Source organism: Vanacampus margaritifer, chromosome 2 (assembly GCF_051991255.1).
Source record: "Vanacampus margaritifer isolate UIUO_Vmar chromosome 2, RoL_Vmar_1.0, whole genome shotgun sequence".
Classification (NCBI taxonomy): domain Eukaryota; kingdom Metazoa; phylum Chordata; class Actinopteri; order Syngnathiformes; family Syngnathidae; genus Vanacampus; species Vanacampus margaritifer.
Genome location: NC_135433.1, coordinates 11763658 through 11773454, shown reverse-complemented (window position 1 = coordinate 11773454; position 9797 = coordinate 11763658).

Here is a 9797-nt window from a genome sequence, read left to right as displayed (position 1 = left end):
TGCAAAAAGTTCTTTTACCCACTGTTTTAAACAGATTTGAACAGATGATGAAACCTAGCTATATTCTAATGCTGAAACTAGCATTAGAATATAGCTAGGTTTCATCATAAAAAAAAAAATTAAAGTGGAGTTTTGCCTCCAACTATACATCACCAACAAGTGCCTTTCTCCTTTGACCGTTTTTCTTTTCCAGTTTTCTTTTTCTTCTGTTTTTTTCCGCATCGATGAGATAACTTATTTTTGATGCCATTACGGTGGCTTTATTTATATCCTATGTTTTATTTTTTTTTTAAGCATAAAGGGGATGTAATAAACAAATATCAGAGACAGATAAAGACAGGACATTTTAATCATCCTCAGGTAAGACTACAGCGCTATAGAGAGATACAGATACTAGTTAGAGACGATAGAGCTTGGTGTCTTGGGGGACCTAGGCAGCCGCCTACTTGGCCTATAGGAAAAAACGGCTATGGGACTGAGTCATCCTGGCTGAATTATTGTATGAGTCCAACATTGGTGTACGGGCATTACGTACAAGACACAGTTGTAGATATTAGCACAGGACTATAATAACCACACAGAATAAATGGGGTTGCACAATATCTTAGTTTAGCACAGAGAGCAAGATTTGTTTACATGGATAACATAGCAAGGCAGTGAGACTATGCCATGTGTCCTTTGTTTAAGGGTTAACAAACCTCTTTATGGCTATTGAAGGGTTTGTCATTGCCTCTTCGAGAGTAATTTTTTAAAATGAATCTTCTGTAAACAGTGCATTGTGATACTTTCACTTCGGACCAGTTGTTTTAGGATTTTTCTTATTCTTTACAACACTCACAGTGTTTCTGTAATCAACTAGTGCTGTTTTCATTGATCCACCCATTCATTGTTACTTATTACACTAGTGAGTTTTTCCTTTTAGCAGGATAGTCTTAATGGTTCAGTTGGCCACGAGGCCAAGGTTTGTTTAATGGCTCTGATTGATTGATCTTTTTGGTTTATGATTCTTTTCTGACGATGATTGATAATTAGTTGATATTGATCTTCTCCCTGGTTCATCAGGTTTTCACGGTTTCGCCGGTTACACCTCTAACTAGTATAGTGTTCTTTATTCTGGGGAAATTTATTGTTGGAATTCCTCATGTAAAAAGACATAACTGGGCAACAAAACTCAGTCGGTCACAAATTGCCGCGTTCATGTAAAAGGTTTTATCTTCCAGGTTGTGCATTTGATCCAGATGTAAATACATAGAACTAAAAGACAAAATGATCCTTCACTCACAATCATTGTGTGAGGTCGAACCGAAACATTTTTAGTCTACGTCAAAATTAACAGACTTATTCTCACTATTCCAATACTTTTGGAAGGTTGCAAGATTGTAAATACCTGGTAGAAAGGTAAGAAAATGTACTGTCGTTTGGTGTTATAAATCACTGTTTTAATTCATCCCATGACTCCTTATAGCTCAAAGCCTCCAAATGGATGCAGGCTACATCTCCAATTTTATTAAAGGTTCATTTTTATATACCATTACCTCTTGTAGAAAAGTCACTTTTTAATTCTCCACCACACTTCTATTTCCATTTCTGTCATACTCACACTCCCCTCATACATCATATTCCTCCCACCCGCTTCCTCCTCCGAGCTCTGTGTCTTCTTCAGCTTTATCCTCCTCTGCTTTTAAAATGTGAAATCCCCACGTTCACCATGCCCTCTTTTTATTCGGCCAAGAAAATGTCTTCAATTTAGCGAATGCAAAACTTTAGCTGCCATGACCAATTCTAATTCACATAGCATGCAGACTGCAACAAGACAAAATAAAACCCTGGACCTCCTGTATGCCAAATGCCAACGGGAAGGGAGCACTTCATTTATTATATTATTGTTGTCGTTTTTTTGTATTGTGCTTTATGCTGGTCTCATATACAGCACTTTGTTACAGCTGCAGTTTTTTTTAAAGTGCTCTATAAATGAAGTCCACTGGAATGGCACACAGCAAAGAACATACCGTTATGCTGTTGTTTTTTATCGGTTGTTTAAGGTCAAGGGAACGTATTAAATAAATCCCTAATTACCATGAGACTTGACTTTACACAGGAAGCTGGAAGACTGAGCACCATTTGTTCATGCAATCTTCTGTCATACTAAGGGACTAAGAACTTAAGTCCATCAGCGGGTCAGGGGCTCGTGCCAGACTTATACTGTCAGCTGGCCAGAGTCACACAACTAAGATTTAAACAGATTCAAAGCCCTATTAACCTTTTATGTGTAATCTGCAGTGTGTGAGAACCTCCTTACACACACACACACGCTGATGAAGAGGAACTTAAATGTGTCACAGCAAGAGGAATTTTTCACATGGTTTTAAAATTGTGTCTTTGAAGGAGGCAATGGTTTTTGTTTTGTTTTTGTTATGTGCTGGTTTTTGTAGCATGGTGTAGTGGTGGTATAATCAGTTCATTTTATCGCTTTTGGAAAAACTCCTGGTGGGCTGTACTGTGCTTTTTATTAACGAGTGATTTCTTTGTTGCGACTCTACCATAGAAGCCTGATTAACGGCTTACTGTTCTGAAATGTTCTCCTCTTTCCACACAGGAAACCTGATGAAAGCCTGGACCATTTTTTCCCCACTCATTTTGTGCATTGTCACCCTGCTGTACCCTCCGCATTTGAACGTACAATGTCGGTCTGGACAGAAGATCAGGTTCAGTTCAAGAGAGACCGGCATTGTATGATATCACCATTAAAGGGTATGAAAGCCAAACTATGGCATGACATGGGGACGTGACTGGATATGGCAAAACGGATTTACTTTTAAACTTGAGAAGTATAGCAACTGTTAGTAATTAGTAAATTGTTGGGAAAATTGTACAATAAGTTATCAAATGAATAAGCACTTTACTGTTTGCTGCAATGAAGAATTGCTTCTGATGGCAACAAAGAATGCTTTGCTCTGCTCCCACACTCACATAGCTAGATTAGGGCAGCCACATCTAACATCTGATTAACAGGAGATGACTCGTGATGACTACAAGAACATCTAACCCAGCAGAATGGATTAAGCCAGTCCGCTAGGACGCGCCTGTTGTCTGTAAAGAAATGATTGCAAACTTGACCACATATGTACTCAGCACTCACATGCACACACACATAGACAAACAAGTACATTGTGTTCCAACTATGCCTTGTACCTCTACCACTAGAGTTGGAACAGCCATGAAACTAGGAGCCGTGAAATCGAATAAAAGGAGAGGATGATGAGAGGTTCTTTAGACAGTGCAGTGATGAGGCAGTTCCTCTCCTCCCTCCTCGCGAGCTTTCTAACAAAAACTGAGTATCTTCTCTCCTTTTTGTGTAGTGTTTAATAAATGTCTAACAGACATGGTCTAACCTCCTCATAAATCACATTTTAATGGAAAAAAATATCTGCCTCAAATAAAAACCAAATATCAAAATTTATAGAAACATGGTCTACGTATATAGAATTTTTTAACCTAATTCCGGTTGCTTAATTCTGTCTGTTCGCGAGAGCCACTACATCGTGATAACTTACATTGATGTTTCTGCATTTGGCAATTTATTATTATATTATATTATTAGTATGGGATTTTTTTTAATGGGCTTTAGGTGAACTGATGAATACACACACACGCACATACACATACTCACCCACATACAAAAAAAAATAAAATATATATATATATATATATATGTATATATATTTAAAAAAAAAAAAAAAACATTTATTAATTTTTTTTTAATTGATTTGTTTGTTTGTTTTTTTTTTAAAAAAAAGGAGAGCAATGATGATGTCAAATCGAATGAACAATACTGAGCTCTCCTGAAAAAAATAAAAATAAAAATAAATAAATAAATAAAAAATAAATAAATAAAAGTCTAACAGGTAAACCAGACATAAATATATTTACTTTTTCACATTAGCTGGCTAACGACATGGTTATATCCAGCCCCTGTAGAGAGGTTTCCGGTTCCTTTTAGCCGCTGATGGTATGCAGGGGAATTACTTTCACGCATGCGCTGATGGTACGTAATAGTCGGGGTCGGTGCCCGTATTATTATGCATTATGTATTATTATTTATTTACGTCATTTTTCTACTCGACGTGCTGATGTCTGGGCCGACGCCACAGGCTGACGTCGGATTGGTGTATCTAGGCTTTAAGCAAGGCTGGGGTTTCTTGTTTTTGTATTTACAGACGCTCCCCTACTTACAAACATTCGAGTTACGAACAACGGTACATACGAACATTTCTGCGCATACAGTATGTCGAAAAATGTTCGTAAAGAGATGCTGTAAGTTAGATTCTGTATTGCGCGTAGTGCTTCTTTCCGCCACTAATACCGACGCTTGGCGCTGTGAGAGCTCATTGGAGGCTCAGCAACGTGTCGAGGAGGAGGAGGAAGAAACGCCTGTCCCCATGAAGGAGGAAATAACTTTTGAAGCCGATTCCAACGACGACGAAGAATCTCTCATGATATAAAATCCTCCTCTTCCTCCTCCTCCATCATCTCCTTAAGCATCGAGTACATCTTCCAAAAGTAAGTTAAACTTCATTTTATTTATCTTATTACGTACATGTACATACTGTGTGTGTCTCTCTCGCTCGCTCTCTCTAACATACGTAGTACAGTACAGTACTGTACGTATTCTCTCCATTTTATTAAGTTTTTTTTCAGTACAAACCAATGCAGGTTACTTGTACAAGCCTTAAACATACTTATATAAACCTTCAATATACTTATATAGGCTTTAAACATAAATTATAATACAAAATATAGCACTGAAGCAACTTACGAACAAATTCACCTTACGAACGATCGTCCGGAACGTAACTCGTTCGTAAGGTGGGGAGCGTCTGTATTTATCTTTCAATGCGGAAAAAAACTTAAAAATAATTAAATAAATACAAGGGAAAAACAACTGAGTAAAATTCGGACTAAGCCTGTCACATACCAAATGTTGAAAAATGTAACCACTGCGAATACTTTTTGAATGCAATCTACCTATTTTGCAAAATAATTAAGAGCTTTTTTCAAAAGAGCTAAAAATTTATTTGGATTATTTACATTCACCTGCAGATTTTCAGATTCAGATTCAGACTGAGTGAAAAAAATACTAGAGCTTTCCATAATAGTGCCCCCTCACCCTTGTTTTTTTGCCAGAACATCAAAGGTGTGTTAATGGACATAGAAGGAATTATTCTTCAAACATGAAAGCTTCACAATGCAAATACAGCAGAAATGCGAAGACATGCTTCACAGCTTTTGTTTTTAAATTATATTTGTTTTTAAATTACGTTTCTCACTATTCATGTCCCTTCAGCTTTTAATGACAAGCAATTTTCTGCACACTATGACATCTACATTTCTTTATCAGCATTTGGTCTATTCCTCAGTGGTACCAAAAGATTGAATGTTGGAAGTAACAAATTGAGTGGCTTGCTTTATTTCCCCAGTTTTCCCCATATTTCCCTGAAGCATTACACTTTGTGATCTGGCTCTTACTGATCTATGAAAATCTGAGCCATCACAGCGGTGTGAATGTCTATTAAAAAGTCAGATGGATACAATTCAGTGCAGGGATTTAAATCTGGGACATTTCTAGTATAAAAAAATAATCAACTAAAACGACAACAATTATAAGATGACCATCTTTAGCACTGGACATATCCACAACCTAAAGACGATATTCCCTGCTGGATTACTAGCCCAGATCTAATCCATAATGTTCCATCTAGGAATGGACAGTATGTAATCCTGTGTAATCCATGTAACGGATGGGCCAACAGTTTGCAACATTATGATTGAACTCCTAAACCACGCTGGTTCATCCCAGGTTGGGAGAAAACAAAAACTAGGACAAAAATAGTCCCTTTAAATGATTAATTCAGCATTTTTAACATCTATTTTGTTAAATGTTCTTTTGCCGCGCCACATGTGGGACAAATCTGATTTCCATATTTGCATGAGAGGATTTGTTCCATGTGATTTTTTTCCCTAAACGACTCATCGGGGCATTCAATTCACAGGTATTTATTGAACCTTGAGGCAGTATTTTCTCTTCTTGTCAAACTCTGCAGCTCCGGGAAGTGTCAGAAGCTAAAGTAATGCTCAATTGGGATTTTCGGACTTCAAGCCGTCGTAAATATTGACTGGACTCATCCATTACAAGAAAATTCTCCTGCAGGAGAAAGAGACAGTAAACCATCTTTTATATGAGTAGTTATTGAACTTCTACGTGATGACTTAAGATCATATCTGCAATATAGAGTGAGAACAAATAACATTGCAGGAAAAAGATTGTTTGATGTCTGAAATCTTCATTGGAAATCTAATTAAAAAAATCAAAAGGTGCAAAGATGCAAGTATTGATAATTGGCTTCAATTCCAAATAAAAAAATATTCTTACAAAGCTGTCATCATTATACTAACTTTAAAATTATTAAATTTAACTACTCATTATTTTCTTTGTAAGTAATCCACCTACTCAGCCTCCACATGGCTACCTACCAGAAAAGAACACGTTTTACGGACATACACACACATACACAGTCCAAAATACCCACAGAGACTCCATCTGGACAGGAACACTTTATCTTCCTCCATCTTTGTCACCCACTCTGCCTCTCATCCTCCTCCCACACACACTCACCTTGCTTTAACTCAACATTCATTGATTCAAACATGGTGGACCATCATGTACCAACACAGGCAGTGCACCATTATTATAGGCCCGCAGCCGTCTGCTATTCAGGCTAAAAATATATACAGTTATGTGTATTCAGTGCGAGGTGTTGTGCATTTAACTACATGCACTAGTCACAACATGAGCAAAATAGGCATAATGTTACGAAAGCCCCTACAAGAGCTGTATTAAAAGAATATTCCTTTACGAAAATGATAATGATCACTTTTGAACTGTACAGGGAGCGTGTTTATTATTTTTGCTCATCTTATATACAGCAAAGTTAAAATCCGTGTTAAGTGAGAGTACATTTCTTTTAAATTTGACACACCACAACGAAAAGTCCTGTTAACAACAATGTCAAATTTGAATAGCTAAAACAAAACAAAAACATCATGTATGTACCAAGACTTCAAAATCGTGAAAAATCAAGCTATTCTCATTGCTACAACCTAAAAAAATGGATGCAACTTTTTATAGCATATATCTATTGCCACACACTTGTGTTTTGACCAATCATGGCAACAGATGAAGATGTAGTCCTTGTCGTCGTAGGTTAAAGGGACACTTGACAAATCAAAAGGAAACTGGGTACACAGAATTAATTGCACCATCCATGCATTCGTCCACCGCTGTCGCCATGTTTGTTTCCCCCGAACTCGGCACTTCTCGTTTTTGTCACACGTGCATATTCCGCCCCCAAAGACACTGTCAGCAAATCAGCGGGCTCTGTACAAGATGGATTCTTGAGGTTTTGTGAACACACAAATACCACGAGAATTCAGCTTGCAGGCAAGGTTAAACTTTTATCTCTTCCCTTTGAAACATTTTTGGCCCTTACTGACTTGACATGCATGATCATTTTTCTCTTAAAAGTGAAAAGTGTAACTGTGCCCTTTTATTGGGGACTGTCAGCAACAACTAATTTTTGTTTTAATGCCTTCATTAAAAGGAATCCCATTTAACAAAGATTAATAATTCACTCTGTGTTTCATATTTTGAAGCAGTAGGTTGACTTTAGCTCTTGACAAGTACACATTATCAACTGGGTTTTCTTTAGATATTAGCGTTCTGGTGTACAATACTACACTTGATGTCTCCAGATATGAAGCTGTCGAGGGTCTGGGCTTTGGCCACATTATTGTATCTGTATGACTCATATGAAAATCTAGTCATCTTTATAATCTTGATATTTTCATTAAATTATTTTGGAATTCAAGAGGACATCGTGTAAAAATGAGGTGTGAAGACAAATGAGGGGGAGGGAGTGAATGAGTGGGCTGTCTGCATGCACGATGATGAAGGCGGGTGAGAAATTCAGAGTGACCACACGACAAGACAAACTTCACATTTACACTTCATGGTCAAAATTATTAGGACACCTATTCTACAAGACAGGGAAGACAATATTGAGTTACAATAATCATCCTGGAAGAGAAACACAACTAGAGAAATATAATTATCCTAAATTGTCCTGGTTAGAATGAAGTATGAACAATTAAAAAACAATGGAAATAAAGGGGGGGGGGGGGGGGAAACATGACAGGAAAATTAAATGAATGAAAGCCATATTTGTGTGGCATCTCTAAGAGGTGAATGCTCTTCAGAAAAAAATAACTAGCATCAATATAAATGCACATTTACATGAAAGAATGAATTTAGACTATTTCATTGCATCAACCGAAATATAAATGTGTTTTGCATCATCTGGCTTTCATCGTGTATGTGTTGCTATTCAAAAGGAATTTAGTTCTGCAGTTTGTCCTCCAAATAGTTCCACAGCCATCACACATACACTCATGTCCTCAAAGTGATTTCGTTGCCATCTGTTGAAATTGCAATTTCTGCCAGCTAGATAAAATCTATCATCACAAACTAAGCTTGTTGTGGAAGGTCTTACTTTATTTTTGTTGCATTAACAATACTATGGCCCGATTGTCTTTATACTCAGTAGAGAAATGTGCAAAGCTTGCCCTTTTCCCCAAAAACAAAGATGCCCGTCGTCGTTCCGATAACACATGTGTGTTGATATATTCATTATATGAAGGGATGTCATTTGCAGAAGTCGATGATAATTTTCTGTTAGCACGTCTATGATATTTCACAAATACAATCTGAAGTAAGAAAATGGCTGCAGGAGGAGATTACCAGTCACACATTCAAAGTAAACTCTTCACCGTTAGTCTTCAGGTGACCGTGAAATGGCGGCCCAGCGGCAATTTCAGAGTGCTCCCAAGCCAACTGCTTTACTAACTTTCTTCTCCACAGTCCTGCCTCCTGCACCCACCCCTGCCAACATGTGAGGACTTGTTTACTGCGTGTCGTTCAAAACCATTCACAAGCCTCAGAATGTGCGTTTTCATTAGGCAGAAATGCACTACCTCCAGTTCACGTTCACCCACAAAACAAATGGGTTCATGAACTTTCGTTCATTGAACTCATTCAAGTGCAACACCGTCTGTAGACCGGAGCCTAGAAAACGCCTCTGACACTCAAAATAACTCTGCAGTGATTTTGCATGTGTCAACATGTTTAATGTAATGTTTGAGTATACTGTATTTTGCCACTACCATTATTATATTTCTTGTAATGTTTCACTGTTTAGCATATTTTAGAATGAACCCTGGTTTTACTTCAGTCTTTACTTGCATTTAAGTGTTGAATAATAACACCTGAAATCTTGTGATTCCATCTTATAAAACATTTCGGCATTGGTTATTAGGTTGGCAACATACAAATACAGGTATTTAGATATTACATTTTGCACACTTTCAAAACACATGCCACTGCCAGTGCACATGACCCAAACATGTACTGCATATGTCGCAGGTTGTGCAGAGCACAGCAACCCAAAACAAAAGCCCTCTATTTTGGCAGTGTCCTGAATGTTAATGGTAGTGAGAAAAACTCAAAGTAGTTGGCTAGAGGCCAAAACCCTTTGAAGCACTTTTTGATCTCATTCTGATAGCCAGCAGTTTGGCAATGGTTTTATGAAGACTCCTTGAAGGGAAATGTCTCATCTGTCTCAATGTAGTACGGAGCCAGCTGGTCAGAACCAGGAAGTAGGATATAGGTATGGTGGATGTTAGAC